The sequence below is a fragment of the Triticum dicoccoides genome, chromosome 4A, assembly GCF_002162155.2.
Source record: "Triticum dicoccoides isolate Atlit2015 ecotype Zavitan chromosome 4A, WEW_v2.0, whole genome shotgun sequence".
Lineage (NCBI taxonomy): Eukaryota > Viridiplantae > Streptophyta > Magnoliopsida > Poales > Poaceae > Triticum > Triticum dicoccoides.
The window spans coordinates 689,962,997-689,988,690 of NC_041386.1; the positions used below are offsets into that span (position 1 = coordinate 689,962,997).

Here is a 25,694-nt window from a genome sequence, read left to right on the forward strand (position 1 = left end):
TATAGATTCCTGTCATGATAGTGTTATGAGGTGCGCTTCGGTACAACCCCCCTCCCCCCAAAAAAAACGTATAAGGGGTAGGGCGGTAATGTCACACGCCGTATGAAAATACCCGCCCGCCATACGCGCGCCTGCGTCGCCGTACGGCCCTGTCGCGTACGCCCGCCCGTTCGCGCCACGCCTGGTGTACGCCCGCCCGCCCGCCCGTGCGGTTAGAGTAAAAAAAAAGAACGCCCGATCGAGCGAACCCTATCATCCCATCGCATGAGCCACCGCCTCTCGCGCCGCCACCGCCACCGCCACCGTCTCTGGCAATACCTGGCCGACGGAAAAAAAAAGTCACCGGCAGCACATGGTAATACCGACGCGTTCTACGCGACTCGCCGGCGACAACCGCCTACCTAGGTCGGGCAGACGCCGGCGCCGTAGTTTCCTCTGCGTGTTGTTCGCCGTCAAGCCTACGGGTAATCTCATCACTATTGTCATGTCCGACCAAGGCAACGAGGTACGCGAGCCGTTAGCATAGTGATTTGAATGGCAACGATTTTTGTTGCCACGATGTTACATGCTATTTTTTATGGATCTTTGATTGTATTTAAACGTGTATAGATGGAGGCGGAAATCGGATATGACGGTGATGATGGCGGTAGCGAGGAGGGATCATTGTCATTCGATGAAGACGACCATGACGGGGATAATTATATGAGTTTGGATGAGTCTTACAGTGGAAATATAAGTGGTCAGCATGTTATCAAGCATATTAAATACAAGCATTCGCGATGACACTAACATGTACTTGTTTTACTTCGCATAGGTAGGAGGGGATGATGACAATGAGGATATGGATGTAGATGACTCATATGCTGGAAGCGGTAGCCATGTGAGTTTAAAATTATGCAGGTTCGTTTAAAGTGACATGAGAAACGCTTCAAAGCTTACATATCTTATTTAAAAATTTCGAAGATGGAGGTGGAAGGGTACTATGAGTGGAATTTTTTTCGATAATGCAAGTGACGAAAACGATATTGATGCATCTTATAATAATAGCTCGACCAAAGTAAGTAGTGCAAAGTGAATATATATATGATAGTCCTCATACAACAACTTACTGACATGTAAGGTTGTTTTATTTTTTCCAGGAAGAGGTTGGTGGGCCGTCCGAAAACGATGACGATGCCAATGATGATGAGTGCAATTTTGACACTGCGTACGATGAATACCAGCAAGATTCACTGGACAGGCATTGGATGGTGATGTCCACGACGTTCAGGTCGGACGAGGAGGCATATGATTTCTATAATGACTATGCGAAAAAACGTGGATTCAGCATTAGGAAGGACAACTTGAAATACGCGAAGGTTCTCAACGCACCTAAGCGCTTGAGGAGGTTTCTCTGTTCGAGGTCTGGAAAACAACAGGCCAAGCTTTGTACCATGGAAGGTAGGAAGCGTAGGCTGAGAGCGGAGACCCAGTGTTATTGTGATGCCCATCTAACTGTGAAGCTTGATAGAGAGCGCTCCATTTGGTATGTCAACAGTTTCAGCGATGATCATAGTCACATTCTTGCTAGACCGGATGAATTTACATATCTCCGGTCTCATAATCAGATAAAGGAATACCAGAAGCTCGAGATCTTATCAATGGCAGGTGCTGGGCTCAGAAAACATATGATTTATGACAACATTGTTAGCAGGTATGGATCATATGCAAGATCTGGTTTCGGGAGGAGGAAGCTTTATAACATGTGCTATAGGGAAAAAATGAAGTTGCTAGCAAAGGGTGATGCAGACACTCCGATTGGGATCATGATGACGAGAAAGGCAAGGGATCCAGACTTTTTCTTTGAGCATACTGTTGACGCACAAGGCAAACTGAAGAACATGTTCTGGTGTGATTCTTGATAACCCACAAGTATAGGGGATCACAACAGTTTTCGAGGATAGAGTATTCAATCCAAATTTATTGATTCGACACAAGGGGAGCCAAAGAATATTTTCAAGTATTAGCAGTTGAGTTTTCAATTCAACCACACCTGGATAACTTAGTATCTGCAGCAAAGTATTTAATAGCAAAGTAGTATGGAAGTAACGGTAACAGTGGCAAAAGTAACAGTAGAAGTTTTGTAATAATTGTAACAGTGGCAACGGTAAAGTAAATAAGCAAAGCACAATATGGGAAAAGCTCGTAGGCATTGGATCAGTGATGGATAATTATGTTCGATGCGGTTCATCATGTAACAGTTATAACACAGGGTGACACAGAACTAGCTCTAGTTCATCAATGTAATGTAGGCATGTATTCCGAATATAGTCATACGTGATTATGGAAAAAAGAACTTGCATGACATCTTTTGTCCTACCCTCCCGTGGGAGCGGGGTCCTAATGGAAACTAAGGGATATTAAGGCCTCCTTTTAATAGAGTACCGGACCAAAGTATTAACACATAGTGAATACATGAACTCCTCAAACTACGGTCATCACCGAGAAGTATCCCGATTATTGTCACTTCGGGGTTGTCGGATCATAACACATAATAGGTGACTATAGACTTGCAAGATAGGATTAAGAACTCACGTATATTCATGAAAACATAATAGGTTCAGATCTGAAATCATGGCACACGGGCCCTAGTGACAAGCATTAAGCATAGCAAAGTCATAGCAACATCAATCTCAGAACATAGTGGATACTAGGGATCAAACCCTAGCAAAACTAACTTGATTACATGGTAAATCTCATCCAACCCATCACCGTCCAGCAAACCTATGATGGAATTACTCACGCACGGCGGTGAGCATCATGAAATTGGTGACGGAGGATGGTTGATGATGACGACGGTGATGAATCCCCCTCTCCGGAGCCCCGAACGGACTCCAGATCGGCCCTCCCGAAAGAGATTAGGGCTTGGCGGCGGCTCCATAACGCGATGAAACTTTCTCTCTAATTTTTTTCTCCGTGGAAGCAAATATATGGAGTTGGAGTTGAGGTCAGTGGACGTCCAGGGGCCCACCGAGGCAGGGGGTGCGCTCCCACCCTCGTGGACAGGGTGTGGGCCCCCTGGTGCTGATTCTTGCACCAGTATTTTTTATTAATTCTAGAAAGTTGCTCCTTGGATTTTCAGGTTATTATGAGAACTTTTATTTCTGCACAAAAATAACACCATGGCAGTTCTGCTGAAAACAGCGTCAGTCCGGATTAGTTCCATTCAAATCATGCAAGTTAGAGTCCAAAACAAGGGCAAAAGTGTTTGGAAAAGTAGATACGACAGAGAAGTATCAACTCCCCCAAGCTTAAACCTTTGCTTGTCCTCAAGCAATTCAGTTGACAAACTGAAAGTGATAAAGAAAAACTTTTGCAAACTCTGTTTGCTCTTGTTGTTGCAAATATGTAAAGCCAGCATTCAAGTTTTCAGCAAGGATTATGAACTAAGCATATTCACAATAACACTTAGGTCTCATGTTTACTCATATCAATGGCATAATCAACTAGCGAGCAATAATAATAAATCTCGGATGACAACACTTTCTCAAAACAACCATAATATGATATAACAAGATGGTATCTCTCTAGCCCTTTCTGAGACCGCAAAACATAAATGCAGAGCACCTTTAAAGATCAAGGATTGACTAAACATTGTAACTCATGGTAAAAGAGATCCGGTCATAGTCATACCCAATATAAATTAATGGGATAATTAGATTTATGCCCCTAGTTGTGTCCCACTCGTCTGTTTTACCCCTAATTCCCAAAAGTCACCGGTTCTGTCCAAGTCACTTTGCTCCTCTTATGCTTTTGCACTTTGACCGTTTAACCGTCAGTTTGAAAACTTCATAACTAATTCATACTAAATCATAAAAATGCAAAAAAGATACCAAAATGTTCAGAAAAACATCACCTATATGTCAGTGTCATTTGCATTCATGAAAAAAGTGTTGGAAAGTGCACATCCAAGTTTTAGCTCTTTTGATACCACCATGAATAGTAAACTTTAAAAATATACAAAAAAACAAAAAAATATATGGTGGCAAAGAACGACAAATGTTCTAAGTGCTTGCCAAGTTTCATTAGGGAACGACATTCATGGAAGTCGTGGCAAAAAAATAATCTATTTTGGAGTGTTGATTGTTTTTTTGCCGCGGCACCCACGAATGTTATTCCCTGATGAAACTTGGCAAGCACTTAGAACATTTGTCGTTCTTTGCCACCATAATTATTTTTGAATTTTTCTAGAGTTTACTATTCATGGTGGTATTAAAAGAGTTAAAACTCGGATGTGCACTTTCCAACACTTTTTCATGAATGCAAATGACACTGACATATAGGTGATGTTTTTCTGAACATTTTGGTATCTTATTTGCATTTTTCTGATTTAGTATGAATTAGTTATGAAGTTTTCAAACTGACGGTCAAAAGGTCAAAGGGCAAAAGCATAAGGGGAGCAAAGTGACTTGGACAGAACCGGTGAATTTTGGGAATTAGGGGTAAAACAGACGAGTGGAACACAACTAGGGGCATAAATCTAATTATCCCTAAATTAATAGTAATGCATGCAAATGACAGCGGTGCTCTCCAGCGGGTGCTTTTTAATAAGAGGGTGATGGCTCAACATAAAAGTAAATAGATAGGCCCTTCGCAGAGGGAAACATGGATTTGTAGAGGTGCCAGAGCTCGATTTTGAAATAGAGATAAATAACATTTTGAGCGGTATACTTTCACTGTCAACATAACAACTAACAGATCTCGATATCTTGCATGCTACACACATTATAGGCGGTTCCCAATAAGAATGGTAAAGTTTATACTTCCCCACCACCAACAAGCATCAATCCATGGCTTGCCCGAAACAACGGTGCCTCCAACTAGCAATAATCATGGGGGAGTTTTCTTTGCAATTATTTTGATTTGATTTAAGCATGGGACTGGGCATCCCGGTGACCAGCCATTTTCTCGTGAATGAGGAGCGGAGTCCACTCCTCTTGAGAATAACCCGCCTAACATGGAAGATACAGACAGCCCTAGTTGATACATGAGTTGTTCGAGCATACAAAACAGAATTTCATTTGAAGGTTTGAAGTTTGGCACATACAAATTTACTTGGAACGACAGGTAAATACCGCAGATAGGAAGGTATGTGGACTCATATGGAATCACTTTGGGGTTTATGGAGTTTGGTTGCACAAGCAGTATTCCCGCTTAGTACAGGTGAAGGCTAGAAAAAGACTGGGAAGCGACCAGCTTAGAGAGCGACAACAGTCATGAACATGCACTAAAATTAATCAACACTGAGTGCAAGCATGAGTAGGATATAATCCACCATGAACATAAATATCGTGAAGGCTATGTTGATTTTGTTTCAACTACATGCGTGAACATGTGCCAAGTCAAGTCCCTCAAATCATTCAAAGGAGGATACCACCCTATTATACCACATCACAACCATTTTAATAGCATATTGGCACGCAAGTTAAACCATTATAAACTCATAGCTAATTAAGCATGGCACAAGCAACTATAATCTCTAATTTTAATTGCAAACATGTTTATTCATAATAGGCTGAATCAGGAACGATGAACTAATCATATTTACAAAAACAAGAGAGATCGAGTTCATACCAGCTTCTCTCATCTCAATCAGTCCATCATATATCGTCATTATTGCCTTTCGCTTGCACGACCGAACGGTGTGGATAATAATAATAATAATAATAGCGCATGTGCATTGGACTAAGCTGAAATCTGCAAGCATTCAAATCAAGGGAGAAGACAAGGTTATATGGGCTCTTGGTTAAATCAATGATAATGCATATGAGAGCCACTCAGCATTTTTATTATGGTCTTCTCATCTCGACCCTCAAAGAAAATAAAACTATTTACACGGGAAAGCCCCCAACAAGTATAAGAAGAACGAGAAATCTTTTTGGGTTTTCATTTAATTACTAATACAAGCATGGAAATTAAACTAGCTAAATGCTACAACTATTTTTTTGGTTTTTCTTAAGGTTATTCAAACACACAAGAAGAAAGCGAGAAAAAGAAATTAAACTAGCATGGATAGTACAATGAAAGAGTATAAGCACCGACAACAAGAATGAGTGTGTGAACATGAATGTAATGTCGGTGACAAATACGTACTCCCCAACCTTAGGCTTTTTGCCTAAGTTGGTCTATGCCCATGGATCGCGGCTACTCTCTTCAGTGTACTGAGGAGTGTCATCATACTGCCACTGGCTGGCGATCTCCTCCGGATCCCACTGATAAAACGATGGACGATAAGGGTCAAGTGGTGGTTCCAACTCGGGCTCTGGAGCTGATGTTTGGCCTTGGTGCGCATAAACGGCCTCCGGCAAGACGAGGTAAGTGCCTGCAGTTAAATCAAACAAAGAGGATGCAGGCAGGATAATAGTTTCACTGTGTTTCTTATGAAATCTCAAATTATACTTAAGCATCTTCTCATCATTTTTAACAATAAACTCATGTGCTACCATGCTCTTATAATCTAGAAAAGTAGGGGGCAGCAGTTTTTCCTCTTTCTCGTAATGCCTAATAGGTATCTTGAAGTGTTTAGCAAGGCATGAAGCATAGATACCTCCAAAGATGGGGCCTTTTGTACGGTTCAGACTTAATCATTTAGCAATAATAGCGCCCATACTAACAGAGTTATCACGAAATAAAGCATGAAACAAAATAATAATATCCGAACACTAAGATTTCCACAATTTCCGCGACCAATTAAGCATCTACTAGCAAATATTGCAAAGTAACGTAGAACAGGAAAGTGTATGCTAGTAATTCTTGCATCGAAAACCTTCCTCGTTTCCCCTACAGTAATAGTATAAATAATACGATGTGGTTCGTCTAAGCTGCCCCCGAAAGGTATCTTGCAAACCGCACAAAACTCATATAGTGACATCTCCCTAGCCACATCATATAAATAAAACTCTACTGAAGGAGGTGATTTCTTAGGATAAAAGTAGAAATTTTGCACGAAAGTATTGGTGAGCAAGAGATATTGTTCGATCTGGTCGTGGAGGAAGTCGATGAGGCCCGCATTATCAACCAACGAATAAAAATCATCATGAATCCCGGATACTCTCAAGAAATCATCACAAGGCCATTCACATGGCCATACTTCCGCCACATGAGGGAGATTATACTTGGGCTTTTCATTCTCCTTAGCTTGTTTATCCTTAGAGCCTTGGCTAGAAGAGCCCCTCAAGAAAAATCTCTTCATCTTTTTCTGAAATTTTTCGTAACTCAAAATAAAGTGAACTAAACTCAACAAAATTGATAGCAACTACTCCTGCAAGTGCCTAGAAACTATATCATGCATTAGAACTACTTGGGACCATATAAATTTGACATGCAAGCTCAAGAACAGGGTCACCTAAGCAGCAAAAATTTGCAATGAATAAAGCACTAGAACAAAAACTAATTGGACCATTTGAGGAGTCACATACCAAAGAACAATCCCCCAAAGCAGTTTTGTGAATGGAGCTTTGAGCAAGGAGATCAAAAATGGCAGCAAAATGAGCTAAAACTCGTGCTTGAGCTGGATGGTGAATTTTTTGGGAGGAAGAAGAAGTGTGTGGGTGCAGGAATAAGTGGAGGGGGGCCACCGTGGGCCCACGAGGCAGGGGGCGCACCCTATAGGGGTGGGCGCACCCTGGACCCTCGTGGCCAGGTACCTGCTCCCCCTGCTGTGTTCTTAGTGCCATACATTCTCAAATATTCCATAAAAAATCATACTAAATTTTCAGGACATTTGGAGAACTTTTATTTTCGGGGTATTTTTTTATTGCATGGATAATTCAAAAAAAGACAGAAAATACTAATTTTGCTTTATTTAATCTAAATAACAGAAAGTAAAAAGATGGTACAGAAGGTTGTGCCTTCTAACTTCATCCATCTCATGCTCATCAAAAAGAATTCACTAACAAGGTTGATCAAGTCTTGTTAACAAACTTGAAATTTTCAATAATAAGAATAACATGGAATCGGAAATTTTGAATAACACTAGGTTACCTGAAGGGGAATATGCACATCCCCAATAATAAGAATATCATATTTCTTCATGACAGTAGGAAGAGGAAATTCAAAACCTCCTATAATAATGGTTGGAATTTTTCAAGTAGAATTGATACTATGAACTTGAGGTTGTTTCCTCGGGAAGTGTACCATATGCTCATTACGATTAACATGAAAAGTGACATTACCTTTGTTGCAATCAATAACAGCCCCTGCAGTATTCAAAGGGTCTACCAAGGATAATCGACATACTATCGTCCTCGGGAATATCAAGAATAACAAAGTCCGTTAAGATAGTAACATTTGCAACCACAACAGGCACATCCTCGCAAATACCGACAGGTATAGCGGTTGATTTATCAGCCATTTGCAAAGATATTTCAGTAGGTGTCAACTTATTCAATTCAAGTCTACAATATAAAGAGAGAGGCATAACACTAACACCGGCTCCAAGATCACATAAAGCAGTTTTGACATAGTTTTTTTTAATGGAGCATGGTATAGTTGGTACTCCTGGATCTCCAAGTTTCTTAGGTATTCCGTCCTTAAAAGTATACTTAGCAAGCATGGTGGAAATTTCAGCTTCCAATATCTTTCTTTTATTTGTAATAATATCTTTCATGTACTTAGCTTAAGGATTCACTTTAAGCATATCAGTCAAACACATACGCAAAAAGATAGGTCTAACCATTTCAGCAAAGCGCTCAAAGTCCTCATCATCCTTTTTCTTGGATGGTTTAGGAGGAAAAGGCATGGGTTTCTGAACCCATGATTCTCTTTCTTTACCGTGCTTCCTAGCAACAAAATCTCTCTTATAATAACGTTGATTCTTTGATTGTGGGTTATCAAGATCAACAGCAGGTTCAATCTCTACATCATTATTATTGCTAGGTTGAGAATCAACACGAACATTATCATTAACATTATCACTAGTTTCATGTTCATCTCCAGATTGTGTTTCAGCATCAGAAATAGAAATATCATTAGGATTCTCAGGCGTGTCTACAACAGGTTCACTAGAAGCATGAAAAGTCCTATCATTTTTCTTTTTCTTCTTTTTAGAAGGACTAGGTGCATCTACATTATTTCTCTGATAATCTTGCTCAATTCTCTTAGGGTGCCCTTCAGGATACAAAGGTTCCTGAGTCATTGTACCCGTTCTAGTAGGCACTCTAACAGCAAAGTCATGTTTATTATTTAATTCATTAAGCAAATTATTTTGAGCTTTAAGTCCTTGTTCTACTTGAGTGTAAACCATAGAAGCATGTTTGCTAATGAGTTTAAGTTCACCTTTAACTCTAGCCATATAATCACTCAAGTGTCCAATCATATAAGCATTTTGTTTCAATTTTCTACCAACATAAGCATTAAAGTTTTCTTGTCTAGCCATAAAGTCATCAAATTCATCCAAACATTGGCTAGCAAACTTAGTAGACGGGATTTCAACTTTATCATATCTATAGAGAGAATTTACCTTTACGACATGTGTCGGGTTATCAAGACCATGTATTTCTTCAATAGGTGGTATATTAAGGTCATGTATTTCTTCAACAGGAGGTAAATTCTTAACATCTTCAGCTTTAATACCTTTTCCTTTCATAGTTTTCTTTGTTTGTTGCATATCTTCAGGACTGAGAAAATAGGTAACAAATTCCCAACAATTGATGAAAATTTTGAACAAAGATTTCAGTCCATTTTTAAAAAAAATATCAACTTTTTTGAAGCAAAAACATTTTTAAAATGTGTGAACAAAAAATTCAAGAAAGGGATTATTTTTAATCAAATTCTAGATTTAAAAAAATGTAAACAATATTTGAAAATAATAACATTTTCTGGTATTCCAAAGATTTTTTCAAGTTTTTGAAAAGGTTTCAAGAATTATAATAAAGTTCAGAAAGGAGGAAAATGAATTAACGAGAAGAGAGAAGAAAAACGAAAAAATAGAAAAAAATGCTTATGCCCTAGAAAATAAAAAATGTTTGTAAAGTTCAAAAACGTTCTTAAATTTTAAAAAATGTTTGTATTTTCAAATATTTCTCAAAAATTTGAAAAAGTGTTCGCATTTTTCAAAAATATTCTGAAATTTTAAAAATTGTTCATTCCAAGAAAATGTTCGCAAATTTTGAAAAATTGTTCGCACTTTCAGAAAATGTTCACAATTCTGAAAAAATGTTCATAGGGCTTTAGGACAGACTCCAAAGTTAACTGTTGAATCTCAGTATGTATGGCCAAGGCTCACTCATTCAACCCGCAAGAAAAGCGAGTCTTGAACGAAGGAAGAATAGTTGCAGGATCCTAGGTTCGGTATGATCTAAATTTGAAAAAATGTTCACAAAATTAAAAAATGTTCGCGTTTCAAAAAGAAGGTCAAATTTTGAAAAACATTTTTGATTTTTAAAATTGTTCTTGTTTCAAAAAACATTTTAGAAATTGAAAAAACACATTAGCTACAATACCCCATCGGTCCGTTCACTACAGTGTCCCGCCCGGTCGTACAGTGGTGGTTTGGTCTGCTACAGTAAATCAATTCTTGTTGATAAGAAACTGTGCTACATATTTATCACCAAATCTGGTTGGTTCGAGTGGCTAACAACGTGCTCACAACCTCCCTGGTCCTGGGTTCAATATCTTGTAGGCTCATAGGGATTACTTGTCACTGCTCTAGTACAATTCTCTAATACAGTTGTACTGAACCGGCGGCAAGTAATATGGATAGGAGTAAAGGAAGGGGTAAAACTGAAAGTTGCTCTACTATTTGCTATGCCTAGATTTAGTTGTGTTATTGCCACTTCGTTTGGAGTCTATCCCATCCCATGTCACATTGAACACTATATAATCCAAACATCTCAAAGATACAAGTTTCCAATGTTTGAGTAATTTTGAGAAGACACTAAAATCAGCAACCGGGATGAATGGTACTAGTTACAAAATTTCCATGCTGTGGATGAACTCAACTTCAGCAACCGTTGCAGATTCTTGAGATGGTTCGCTTTCTTCCTCCATTTTCCCGGTGATATCCTCGAGTGACATCCCTTTGGATTCCGGCAAGGCAAGAGTGAACATGACCCCAACCAGGTTGCACCCTGCCAGAAGAAGGAGAGAGCTCCGGATGCTCGCATGAGAATACTGGAACCAGAGAACACCGATGATGGCACCACACTTACCCCCGGCAGCCGATATGCCGTTGCACGTCGACCGCAGCCGCGTCGGGAATATCTCGGTGGGCAGGATGAAGGTGGTGGAGTTGGGGCCGAAGTTTGCGAAGAAGAGGATCAATGCATACATGATGGCGAAGCCTGCGTGCATGCTGGGTTTGGACCATAACTTGTAGGGCGCGGCAAGCCCGATCATGAAGATGGTCATCATGGTGAACCCCATGAGCTGGATCTTGATGCGGCCGATGCGGTCAACGAAGAGGACAGTGAGGAAGTACCCTGGCAGGGAACCGCCGACCACGATGATGGCCTGCGTGCGGGCTATCTTGTAGGTCTGCTCGAGAGGGCTCATCTCGGCCGCGTCTCCAAACCAGCCGATGCCGCTGAAGATGTCCTTCATGAAGAGGTTGAGGGAGTAGAAGACGACGTCGAGGACGAACCAGCACACGGTGGTTCCGAGGAGCTGGCGGCCATGCTTGTGAAGGAACTCCATGGAGAAGAGGCCGAACTCGTCCTGCTTAACGACGGCCTCCGCGTCCATGTCGGACACAAAGTCGATGTCGAGGACCGCGGCCATGTCAGACGCCGCGCTAGCTTGAGGTTCTTGGCGATGAGCGCGGTGTAGCGCGCCGTCTCAGGCATCTTCATGCGCCAGTAGTAGATGAGCAGGGCAGGAACGGCGCCGAGCATGAGTACTATGCGCCACACGTAGTCTGCTTGCCCGAGCTGGTCGGTATCGTACGCGGCCGTGTTCTTGAAGCTCGCAGAGAGCACCAGAACAACAGCCCCAGCAGCCAGGTTCCCAAGACCCTTTATGCAGAGCAAGCATAATAAGATAAGGATTGAGATATTATCTTTGACTGAGTTAGACAGAGAAAAGAGAAGCGGGCTGTAGATTAAAAATGAAATACGGCACAGGCTCCAAAAAATATTGTGATAATTTTACTTACACACCTGCATAGCGAAGACTGCTGCTATGAAGGCTCCGCGAGTCCTCTTGTTGGCATACTCAGACATGATGGTGGCCGAAAGCGGGTAGTCGCCGCCGACGCCGAAGCCGAGCCAGAAGCGGAAGAAGCACAACGTGGCTACGACGCACTTGGGCTTGTTGTGGAAGGAGAGGCCGGACGCGAGCGAGCACACCACCATGAGCTTGAGCGTGACGCCATAGATCAGCTTCCGCCCCATCCTGTCGCCGAGCCAGCCGAAGAAGAGCTGCCCCAGGACCGTGCCGCAGAGCGCCACGCCGCTGACGGCGCCGGCAACGTTACCGGGGAGCCTGCCATCCGCCGAGTGGTAGTAGATGCGGCCCAGGAGGTCGGCGATGAGGGAGACCGAGAACAGGTCGTAGGCGTCCGTGAAGAAGCCCATGCCGGCGATGACGATGGTGGTGAAGTGGTACAGCTGCGTCCCGGCGACGTCGAGGGCCTCGAGCACCTTGACCTGCTTGCGAGCCCGCCGCGTCTCGCATTTCACCGACGTCACCGCGTCCAGCACGCGGTACAGCAAGGCGCTCCCGGCGCCATGGAGGTGGCAGAAGAGGGAGCTGCACCCGTGCCTCCTCGCAGGCCAGGTCGTGAACATTGTAGTAGTAGTCTCTGGGAAAAAAATTCCTCTGGAAAACCAAGTGATTCATGTTTGCCATATATAGAACGTAGTGATTTTTGCCATGTATACAGCTGGACGAATGTCCCATGGAATATGATTACGACGGTGCCCCCAGCCGCATAACATCCTTTTGCTAAAAAAGGAAGACGGCAACAGAATGAAGACGACGACTACAGTTGCTCCGTATCGAGACAAAAGGGCGGAAACAACAAGATCAGAGTATCTGATTAGTCATTCTTGATAAAGGTTGTTTTTATTCTAAAGGATACAAACACAGTGAGTATGGACCTTGTCTTTGCATAACTAGAACTAGATCGGCATTGCGCCTTGGCGCAAGGGTGCCGGTCCCAACGCCGTGGTCAAGCCGGTAATGCTCAAGTTAGTACGAATCCTGATTTAGCGTACGTATTGAAATTGGACAACAGAATAAAAGAAAGAAGAAACATTCACTTCTAATAGAAACATTAATTTCTAATAGAAGACATCATTGAGTTCAACATCGGCGTGAGATTATAAGGCAGTACGATCATGAGACCACGAAAAGTAACCACTAAGTTCAGTACTAAGACCACAAACATAAGAGAGCAATGTCCTAATCTAAAACTAAGTTTGCAGCACATCCGTATATAATCAAGGCAGCCACTCAATATAGGCTAAAGTTATGCCAAAAACAACTTGAATACAAAGGATAACATCTCAAAAAGGAGGTTATTAAATACTTACTAATGATTCAGTATTAAACATCAAGGATTATCACACAACATTGGCAAATTTCATACCAAATCATACTTGTTATAACAAAAATACAAATATACTCAGAACAACCTTCTCGGAGCGTTAGTGCATTTCATAAAACAATGCTATTAAGATGGTGATCGACGATACAATGTTGGACCTCAACTTTCACTTCTATCTCCAAGTATATTAGAATTCCAAAGAGAACGGTCTTAGGGCATCCTGCCCTGTCCAGCACCACGTTCCGGTGCTCAGATCCAAACCATAAAGCAGGTTGCAGTGATACATAGTCCAGATGGTGTTGAGCGGAAGAAACAACATTATATCACACGAGAAAGAATAAGGATGGCAATGGTTCAGGTTCGGCTCGGGTTGAACAATATCAAACCCATGAAGACATTATGTGCCCGTCCATGGAAAAATCCATCGGCAGAAAATTATGTCCATGTCCAAACCCGGTGAATATCTATCAAGTATGGATATCCATCGGATTCTCTCAACACGTACACATAAAACATTGCACAACATTCACATAAGCTCCCAAGTTCTCACAAAATTACATAGAAAAAGCGCACAACATCAAATAAGCTCTTATTCTCTCAAAATGACATAGGACAAGTTCAAATCACCAAATAAGCTCTCAGATTCTCACAAAATGACATTAACATCAAATAAAAATAAGTACACAATTCTCTGTCCTCATAGAATGACATAGCGATAACATAACATCATTTCTCAATCTCAATTTCTCACAAAATGGCTTAGCACAACATCAAGTAAGCACATGTACGACCATGCAACAGTCTTCAGTTTCAGTTAAAGTGAGTCAACGTACATAATGTCTAAACTGTACAGATTTGGAAATATTGTAATCTCTAAATTGTAGTGAATGGTAACTACCAACCTAAATTAAATTTTCTATCTTTCTTCTTTTATGGAATAAGATAGACCTGCCAGATTTCAAGTTAGATTCTAATGAATCTTAATCATTCACAACCCTATAGATTAAAATACACTGATGTGGTATAACCTAATTACTAATTAACCTGTATAGCTACAGATCACGTCATGTATCCAAATGATATGTGCTCATTTGGTAACCAACAAAAACGTACCTAACTCTATAAATATCTTCCAATTACTACTATAAACTGCAAGAAATAATTAATTCGCGGACATACATGAGAGGTATTAAAAAAAGGCAACCCAGTGCATGTAGCTCCCGCTTGCGCAGGGTCCAGGGAAGGGTCCGACCACTTTGGGTCTATTGTACGCAGCCTTTCCCTACAGGAAACAAAAAATTACTACTGCTCCAATACCTACTATAAACTGAAAGAAATACAGCACTTAATTTTATACATACAGAGAAGGATTCACAGGACAAAAAAATCTCCTACTGCTCCAATACTATTGTACTGAAGAAATACTTAATTTGCAGACATACATGAGAGGGATTCAGGAACAAAAAAATTACTACTACTCCAAATACTACTGTAAACTAAAAGAAATACTTAATTTGCAGACATACATGAGAGGGATCCAGGGACCAAGCACAAATTGCACACCCACATACAGGAACACCAGACGTAAATGAGAGAGATTCAGGGAACTATTCATATTTGACCATAGGGTACATTCACAGCAATGCAGCTAGAATAAAAAATATATCTACACTAAGAGTAGATATGTTACAAGTTAAAAGTCGCCAAGAAGTTAATATATCTTTTGGAACTAACAATAGAAACAGAACCAAGATACAAAGTTACAGACATGTGAATGAATCTTTCAGCACGACAATGTCAAATAGAGGCCACTTTCCCAGGTTTCATTGAGTATTCACCCTGGATCCAACACACATGGATACACACTGGATCCAACTTGCCTATTTATTAGAAAAGGAAGCAGAAGGATCATCTGTAAAGAGAAAACACCACATCGCCAGAAAACAAATGCTTAAGCTCACAAAGGTATTCTTCATCCACTATTTACATCTGATCCTACCAAGAAGAAACATTTAAACAAAGTACAACAGGCACTGAAGAAAACATAGGAGCAGTTATTCTAAAAATATAATCAAGATGTGTTAGAAATAACTCGCATAATATATACCATAAAGGAAAATATAGACCAATATACTTTTAATTGGCTAACAATACAATAAAACAAAGAGGGATAATCATTATGGATAAGAAAGATTAATAAACAAAAATCGATCGGACGGTGAGAGAGAGAGAAGGGGAAATCTTACCGGTCGAAGGTGCCACGGGAGTCAGATGAGGGGACACTCAGAAGCGGCGCCGCTAGCCGGCAGCACCCCAAAGGCTGAAGCCAACCAGCTGGATTCCCGATGCCCACCTGCCAGAACTTGGTCCTTTTGCCCGGGACACTGTACAACAGAAACACATAAACTTGATCACACAGAGCTCAGAGCAAGTTTCTTTGAACATTTTTTTACTGGTCGAAGCTTCCACGGGGCTTAAAAATGGTGTTAGAAACCAATACACTCGAGGAAATGTGCAAATGTGGAGACAAACATGTAGATGATTGAAAAGGAAAATAAGGCACCTCTTTGTTCTACAATCCAGAAATGCTCATTCGTGGTTGAGACAATCAACCATCAGTCGTTTTTGTTTGGCCAACAAATATCAGTTCTGTAGGCAAGCACAAAATGACCAGATTCTTCAACTTGTCAATTCAGATGCAATGGGAATGTCCTCGTGAGCACATATATAAATCACAGAGATCTACATCAAGGACATACATGTGCATTTTACCTCCTTTACAATTTGAACATATAAAGAAGAGAAATAATGAAAATCCGTAGAAAAGGACAAGAAAAGTAAACGCTAAAAGTAAAAGGTGGACAACTAAAGGGTGGATCAGCTCACCTGGTGGGTCCTAGACACTACGACACATGTTTCCATACTAATGAACAAACACTTCCTAGTATACATCAGGGGTTTGCATATTTTACAATCTGCTCGCATTGCATATACAGTAGCTAGTAGCTACTATGCTTTAACAAAAAAATAAACCTACAGTTGTCTGCTCTCTGATTTCAGAGTAGCATGTTCAATTCATGCAAGGGAATCAAACATCAGCTTGAAACTATTAGCAACTGTGGCTCAAGTGTACTTTAAAACTGGAAGCATGGTTTAATTCATGCAAGCCAAACAAAACATCTGCAACCCTTAGCTGAAGCAACCTTGGCTGGTTACTTGCTCCAAGGATTCGGTGACCGTAGTAGTCAAATTGTGAAGAAACGATGTGTTCTATAAACCAGCGTTTTTTCATTGGCCGGCTCTATGGAAAGCTCAAAACATATCTGCAGAATAAAATAAACTATTATCACCGCGCAATAACAGAAAAGCATATGTTCTATCAGCAGAGATACAAAACAGACACAAATTATCATTCATAACAGAATGGGTTACTAAGAAAAATACAGCCTATTCATTATTCACATGTTCAGTGTTTGCACCAGGTTAAAATTCCAATTTCACTTCTCTGTAATATTGATTCCCCACCGGGGCAGTATCTATACTTTCAATGGTTAGATAGTATTCAATAAAATTAGAAATGCAATGAGAAGAATCAAAACCTCTTCCATCTTTCCGTACTTTGAATCTCCATGGACATCATGGTTTCTATGCTTCCTGCCGCCTCTTCCAAAAGCAGTTCAACCAATTATTCTACAGAAAGCAGCAATATTTTTTTCAAACCATCTAACTTTGGAGCTTGGTAGGTATTTCAAATGCAGCTAGCTAATCTGAGTATGATGACAACCCTTGTACCTACACTGGATTGATTAAAAAAAGGAGCTATGAAGATAGATCTACAGAAAATAGCAACAGTACACAGATACTCTAACTGGTGTATTTATCTTTTGATTTTGTATTAAAAAAATTGAAGGCCCGCAACCAGCAACCAAAAGGATAATTCAGAACTGGAAGCCCAAAATTTATACCTGACTTTTACAAAGTCTTTTATCATCTCCGCCTAATCCTGGCATATCTCTTCATTAAATCTCTTAATCTCATTCATGTTGTTTTCCTGCATTAGAGAAGCTTACTCCACAGAAGGCCCAAAAAATCCATGCCAAACAAATTGAGAACCTAAAATCAAACTCATAGCATAAAGTGCTTTGTCAAGCATATATGTGAGCTTTCCTTGTACCCACATCATTTTCTAGCATCAACATGCCATGCACCACGGATCTGTGGCGTCCCGCGTCTCACCTCGAGCAGTCTTCTTCCTAGAGGTGCACGAACGCAAGGACGGTGGTCCCACTGGAATAACGACCAGGAGGCAATGCAGTGCGAGAGGGTTCGGACGGGGTCAGGGAGGACCAACCGGAGGTGCAGGCGCAGCGCCGGCATCCATGGCGACGTCGTGGACCGGAAATTCAGAGACACACACCCAAGATTAAGATTCATAGGAACCAAGCAAACAGCACTCAGACAAGATTTTATTGGAAATCTACTGCAATCTTTAAGCTACTGGAAATTCCAAAACAACGAAGTTCCATCTAAGCTACTGGAGTAAGTTACTACAATCTTTCTATTGAATCTACTCCCACATTTCACCATTTAATCTACTGGAGTACTGGAAATCCCACATTTCATCACAAAAATTTCATCTTTTCTGTTGAGTACCTCGATCTGAATGTCGCAGCCGGCGGGGATCTCCTCGATCTGGACGCACTTCCTTGCCGGCTTCTTCTTGTCATCCTCGTTGGCTTCCTCGGTGCATCATTTGGTTTCGGCCTTGCCGGCGGCGCCGGGCTTGAAATTGGCCTCCCAATTCAACTTGAAGTTGAAGCCATCGTCATTGGGGGAGGCGAGCTCCGCCTCCCAGTTGAGCGCATGGCCTCCGCCGCGTTGCCTGGTTTAGGCGCGAGATCAAAAACAATACCTTAGCACACGGTTTGACGCCCAAAGAAGTTCATCTAATACTTCATCTTATGAACAAATCAAGTTCGTCACAAAGGAATAGAAAAAATGCAATGCAATTTGATTGATCAGGATTACAGCAAGCCATTATATAGAAAGCAACACATTCCACAAGTCGAAAGACCGTTCATAATGATTGAAGCAAGTCCTTTATATAGAAAGGGATTGACAACTGGGTAGTACATTAGAGGGCAATTGAATAGTACAAAACATTGAAATCAAGGCGTTCATGGAGAAAGGCTACTGACAATAGTCGGATAGCAGCGTACATAAGTACACAATGAGTGCCAATGATGTAGCCATAGTGAGCATAGGACTCACAAAGAAATTGCATTAGTTGAATATTAACTATTATATGTAGCCACATCTTATTTGAATCCAACCAAGATGAACAGAAATAAATCACACCTTACTTTTGGCGAAAAGACTCCTCTCTAACTGCTCATTCCTTGACATGGTGATCCGCTGAACATATCGCAAGTGGCTGCAACCACATAAGCCAAGCATTGACATGAGATAAAGGAGCAATGAATTTTTTGATTCAGATGGTACATATCTGCATCTAAACAACCTTGTGATGCATGCATGTTTGTAGCACACTATCAGCCCCATTTATGCTCTTCGTAATCCATCGGGGGTGCAATACACATGTTACTTGGCCAAATTTAACTAAATATATAGTAGTGGTATCTATTCGAAGTCTCGCTACTGAGAATAAAAATAGACTCCATCTGTACCAGCTTCCAGCAGACAAGCAATCACTGATTCTTGTTGCACATAGAAACACATGATGAAGAAAAAAAATCATGTAGACCATTCCTCGTAGATGGTAATCTACAGGGATGCCATCCACCTCCCCATCTCGTGCAATTGGGGGAGCACTCGTTGTCCAGAAATCCTAGAATTTCTGTACATCAACATAGTGCGGCCGTTCTCCGTCTCCTCTCGTGATCAGGGGAGGAGGGATCCATACCACCCTCTATAATTTGAGTAAACACATCTGATGAAACAATATAATTATAGTAACATGTATACCCACGTCTTATCAACTTATGAGCATTTACTCGGACATAATCACTCATTAGTGAACATATACAACAGCAGCGACAAAAGAGACGTGCACCTTATAGAATACATGTCATGTAGGCAAACATTCAAAACAGACACATTACTTATAATTAGGACAGTAAATTTGTGTGCTTTCGTCGTCAGTGATTCCATACATATAACTCAAAAAAGGAGTAATGCTAACTGTGCTCAATTTTCAGAGGCGGAGAACTGGCATTGCTTGAGTTGAGGAAATGGAGCAGAGAGCTCCTAAATTTTCATGGCCATCGAACACCCTCAAACCTACAGTCCACGTTCCTATTGTCATGGCCATGACATGCAGTCTAAATTTCCAGTAGTAGTTTGAAGCAAAACAAAAACAAATACAGGGAAGTAAAAGGTTCAGAAAAACATAAAAAATGAATATATGTAACAGAACTGAAATATTGTACCATGTAATCATTTATAAAAAACAACTGAGCTTGGTACCCAAACCACCATCATAACTGAAATATTGTACCATGTAATCATTTATAAAAAACAATGAGCTTGGTACCCAAACCACCATCATAAATGAATAACGGGCATAAGTTTCATGGCAACATTTAAAGCTAAAAGATGAGCTATTTTGTAGAAGCAACCAGGAGTCGAACAATTCATAGGGAAAAAAAGAATAATAACAGAAGCTAAGGAAAAACTGATTACCTGTAGATCATCGGCAGTCAGTACGACAACGTCCTTGACGGCACCATCTGGTATGTGTGGGCGGCAGCTTGCACTCTTCCTAGCCAGTACGTCACCAGGTAAGGCAAGCCGTGATCTTGTCCGGCTCCAGCGCGACCTGCAAGCCAAGAAGAATACTCTTTTAAAGAACTCAAAAAATCAATGGTCAGGCAAGATTACCATTTAGAAACAATTGAGAGATTACCCAAAACCCAAAAGTGTTGTTCTGTATAGAACACTAATTAGATCATGTGAATTTGGAGCAAGATCTTGACACCAATAGTCTCAAACTACCAAGCACGGATATATTTCCCCGCGAATCACACATATATATTTATTGATGAGAGATATATTGCATATGCATGTCAGATAACTAAGAGGCAATATAATGTACACACAAGTCACCAGTGACTGCAGCTAAAGCACAGAAAATTATATTACATAGTCTTACGAGTAGGCATTGAAGCATGAATTTTACATAGAGTAATCTTTTACTTCAGCCCGTTTGGATTTTCATAGCACCATGTAGGTATAGATAATTTGCACACAAAAATGAGATCCAAGGATTAAATTGAAAGAAATGGGAGTGGGAGAGAGATCAGCAGGCAGTAAATGAGTAAGAACAGTAGCCCTCTGTTCTAGCCAAATTAGGGAGCTCACTGATGCATGGTGTTGCACTTCTACAAACAGCACAGATTTGATAGGCTTGTAGAGTACACTTTCTGCAGAAAAAGTGAAGGGATCAATCTTATTATTATTTCTTCTACATATAATACAGTAATACACAAAACTACATGAGAGTTAAACCGATGCAATAAAAAACTTTGAGCTCGGAACTTAAGCCCTGGATCAACTAATCTAGCACGGTAGCTTATTCTTCTTAATGAAAGCACATATATTTAAGAACTGCTAGTTAATCACAACTCCAACTAATTTTGCAAACCAAACCATGAATGGGAGCAAGAATCACCTTTGTAGAGAGAGTGGCACAAGGGAGCTCTGCTTCTCATGACGAAGTGCAGAATTGAGGAACTGATCCTTTGGTTCAGAACCCTCTCTTACTATTTATGTCAAAGCAAATAGAGAAATGAAATGCAACTATTATTAAGTTCCCCACCTACCACAATGGCAACTACAGTTGGCCATCTATATGAAGCACACTAAAACATCATGGATCCACAACAAACCAAGGAGTAGCAGATTCTAAACCCTTAATTATAATGGATACTTTTCATATTGTACATCTCAACCAGGTAATAGGCCATTCTTATTGCATATTAATGCCCAGTTTAAATCAGTTTGTGACTGCCATATGACCATAAAATATTTCTCTGAGAAATACTATGATTTAAATCTAACCATAAACATGAACATACTGACAATATTATTACCTTGTCAACCTGAAACTCTTCAATCTACAATATGGCTTCTGTGCTAGAATTTACTTCTGTAGATAATGGGGTCATGTCAAACATTCAGTGATAAAAAATATTATTTACCAGGTTTTGAGTATCACAATGGGCACCCGAGCCACGACGGCGAGGCAACCACGACGACGGCGGCGTCCAGATGAAATCCAAAATTGGAAGGGAGAAGGGGGTGAAGTGAGCACGTGGTTGGACTGGCCGCCGTCTTTCGGCCACGCTCCTCCTCCTGCATACAATGAGAATATAAAGACCACATCCTAAAACATATATTTTTAGTCTAACGGCAACATGCTACGATTAACTGCAGAATTTTTGTGGCACTTATAGGAAGATATTAAAATAGTATGTTTGACCATCAATGAACTAACAAAATAGTGGTCCAGGATACATGACTATCCTCCTAAAAAATATGAACCCGATATTATTAACTAAACTATGGTTCAAATCTCTACTCCTCAAAAAAATTAGTATCAGTTATCTGTATTTAAGGAATCAAATGATAAAGCGGTAACAGGATAGGTGATATTGAGGAGGTTGATGGTGAGTTAGGTTTAGCAGGTGACCTTGATGGTGTTAGGTGACAGGCTGAACAACATCCTTGTTTGGCACCGTGGTAGCCTAGGCATAATGGCATCGCCTTCCTCATGCGCGGAGGCGAGCTATAAATTGGTAAGTCAACCAACTGTCTTAATCCTTAAAATACCAAAAAGAGTTTGATTTCTAAATATACTTCATTCATGACACATTGCTAACCATTTGTACAACATCCTACAGACATAGATATGCTAATCCACCATCCAAGATTACGCCACAACGCAAAACACATTACCTTTATTTTAGGATCCAGCAGCTTTGGAGAACAGCACCTCTCCCCTTGGGATCCATCCCCCTGCAAGTGCAAAAAACAACTCATTGCAACAAGATCATAAAGAAAGTGAACTCCATTGTCTGAAAGATAAAAGAAAGTGATATGCTTCTGAAAACACTCATGCCATTATTCTCCAGCAGAAATGAAATATACATCTTAATCATGAAATAAACAAATATTTATCTTGACGCACTAACATAATAACCACTTGTTATTCTGATCCAATATAGGCAGAATAATTATTTCGTGCTTGGTGTCAATTGCCAGGTTTATTCTATCAATCTTAAACTATATGAATTAACTCGGCATATACATGTGATAAAATGCTCTCTTTCTCACTGATGTGATGGAAGTCAGTAATTATACATAGTGGCAGAAAGCATACTTATGGAAGGCCGTCATTAAGCATCTGTAACTCAGGGTATGACCACTCCACAACCATTGGACCTCCATACTTTAGGTTCTAACTAGAATCCAGAATCATGTTGGGTGAAGCAGTTGATACAATCATCGAAGGTGTAGTCTTCAACATTGCCAGATTACCATTTACTTACCATTTATCCCATTGGAAGTGTCCAGGCAGACAGGCATGGCTCCCGGTCCACTACTGACTGCGCTCGTCTGAAATGAAACCACATGTTGGTTGAAGAATGAATGCGGAAACATGCCGTAGTGGTTAGGATCTGTTGACATCTGCATGCCAGACGAAATTTGGTGGTCCGGCTACAGCCTGGCAAACACTTTACCAAGTTAAGGAAGAACGCTTGATTTTGCTTCCAGCAATCATTCCTGTCATTCATCTTCTTCCAAACCACTATCACATGAAAGCTCCTGAAAGTATGGGTACACCTCCATCACCAGTATTCACAAAATATAACATTTGGATACATTACTAACATGTCCTCTATCAAAAGTAAATGGAGGCGAAACAATAATCAATTAAATATACAGAAATTTACCAATGTTGATTATTGCCGGTTCCAAAAGGAGGGATAGAAGGTGCAAATAAAAATTGTTTCAGATTTTACAAATAAAACATAAGAACAGAATACTTAAAGGAACACCTGCTCCTACCACTGGAGCCAAACGTGCACTTAAAATTGCAGATTTTGACTACTTGAGGCTCTCTAGTAAGTTCAGACAAATTTAGCTGTGAAATATACTAAGAGCAACACAACTTGTATCTGATATACCTGGGGGCACGCATAGGCAGTAGAGGTCGAGCTCCTCCCTGTGCGTGGTTCATGCCGGATCTCCTTGTCCACCATTGTCAGACGACACTGAGCTCACCCACCAAACCCTAGGCCAGGGAAGGGAGGAAGAGGCGAGGCCGAAGGAGAAGGGATGGTGGCGGCGCGATGAGGAGAGGAAGGGTGGGGGCGCGAGTGCGGACGAAGCCAGCGGCTAGGTCTTCCACCACGACAGCAGCTGCTAGGTGTTCCACCACGAGCTGGCCAAGGCGGCTGCCGTCTTCCACCACGAGGCGGCCAAGGCGGCGGCCGGCTGGATGAAGGAGATGGCGGTGGCGGCGGCCGGCGGCAGGGCAAGGAGGCGGGCGCGGGTTAGGGTTTGGGGGAGAGAGAGAGAGGGAGCGGCTCGAGTGCGGGAGGGAGCGGCGCGAGTGCGGGAGGGAGCGGCGCGAGTGCGGGAGAGGAGGTCGCCGGCAAGGCTGTGGAGGAGGAGGTCGCCGGCGAGAGGCTGTAGAGGAGGAAGATGACGAGGAGATGGAGCAGATCAGAGACGAGGATGAGGAAGATGACGAGCGGCTCGACGAAGGCCGGGGGCTGTGGCGATGGAGATGGCGCGCTCCGCCTGCAGGATCTCCTCCTCCGCTCTGGCCATGGACGCGCCCACTGCGGGGTCGGAGCAGGAGGTTGGAAGGGGAGGGGGCGGCGGCGGCTCTCCCTCGCGTGAACAGGACGAGGGGAGGAAGCCGATTGGGGAGAAACCCTATGGGTTTGCACTTTTATACAGTGTAGTGAAATTACGAAAATGCCCTTGGCGTGGCACGGGAATTACGCGCGGTGGCACGAGATCTTTACCGCGGGACGGTAACTATTCATTTCTACAGAAGCGATGCCCCGATCCGACGGCCGACGTTCTCCCACCGCTCGATCGGACGCCCGAAAACGCATCAAGCAAACACATCCGACGGCTGAAAGTCACTGAGCTCTGAGGAGGCCTATGGTCACATTCTTCTCTTATCTCTTGATGCACACAAGTAACACTAACGCGCGCACACACACATAAAAAATTACGCCGGTAAAGAGCAAAGTCATACAAGACCGAAACTCTACCTAGGTGGAGGGAAGTGAAAAGGAAAAACCTAAGAAGTGATCAAATCAGTGATCGACGAACTATAACATAGACCATCCACACCAACCATTTCGTGAGATCACAAAAACATCAAGAAAGGTTCTCCAACAGAATGCCTCCAGGAAGGAAATGGCAGTCAAGCGCCGATGTCTCCGGATCTGAGCACGAAAGCTCAAAACCTGGGTTTCACCCCCAAGGTAAGGTCGAGCAAATCCGAACAGTGCTTTCAACAAGGTAACAATGCAAAATTTCCGCCATTGTTAGGTATAACCAATTAGGTTCAAACCTTGGGTTTTCACCGGCCCGGAGCTCGAGGCCGAGTACTCGAGAAGCACCACCAAATCAAAGTCATCACGTGTTGTCGCCACCATTTTCCATGATCTGAGCAGTTACATGTATAGCACACTCTTGACATGAGATGCCATGCAAGTGAAGACCAGACCCACACAAGCATACTGTCAAACCGCAACAAGTACCGGTGACCACCGAAGGCTCTGAAGGACGAAGGTCTCACCGACGCGCACATACGAGGAAAATTGGCGAGGGCGTAAGGTCACTGGCACCGCCAAAATCCAAATTGGGGATACGATAGCAGTGCTGCACCATCCTCATGCTCCGCCTTCCTCTTATGTCAAACAAAATTGGTCGGGCAAAACATACTCGCCGTTGCTACTAGATATGGAGGTCCAAGACCCTCCGGCTTGGAGTGATAACCGCCTCATAGTGCAGGACCATTGTGCCATCCACGCGTTCGAGTGGAGGGCCGCCTTGTTGGGATGCAGAAGGTCGCCGCTATCATCTGTTTATCTCCAGACCGGATTGTGGCAACCGAAAGCTC

At 41.8% G+C, this 25,694-nt stretch overlaps 1 long non-coding RNA gene and 1 pseudogene across 27 annotated transcripts; both read right to left on the reverse strand.

Moving 5' to 3' along the window:
• Positions 1–10,934: 10,934 nt before the first annotated feature.
• On the reverse strand, positions 10,935–12,566 carry LOC119289743 (annotated as a pseudogene).
• A 1,669-nt stretch (positions 12,567–14,235) lies between these two features.
• Positions 14,236–24,102, reverse strand: LOC119287941. 27 transcript variants are annotated; one of them, XR_005141033.1, is made up of 16 exons: positions 23,734–24,096; positions 23,287–23,371; positions 23,095–23,161; positions 22,502–22,561; positions 22,236–22,331; positions 21,771–21,898; positions 21,637–21,692; positions 20,906–21,306; positions 20,228–20,363; positions 18,884–18,959; positions 17,762–18,407; positions 17,491–17,576; positions 17,125–17,215; positions 16,089–16,848; positions 15,772–15,909; positions 14,236–14,807 (listed from the first exon to the last, which is right to left on the reverse strand). It is a non-coding gene; the product is annotated as an uncharacterized LOC119287941 (long non-coding RNA). The 27 variants fall into 27 exon arrangements; XR_005141034.1 differs by having other exon boundaries at positions 21,762–21,898; XR_005141029.1 differs by having other exon boundaries at positions 20,906–20,967; positions 21,216–21,306; positions 21,637–21,898; positions 23,734–24,094.
• Positions 24,103–25,694: the final 1,592 nt, after the last annotated feature.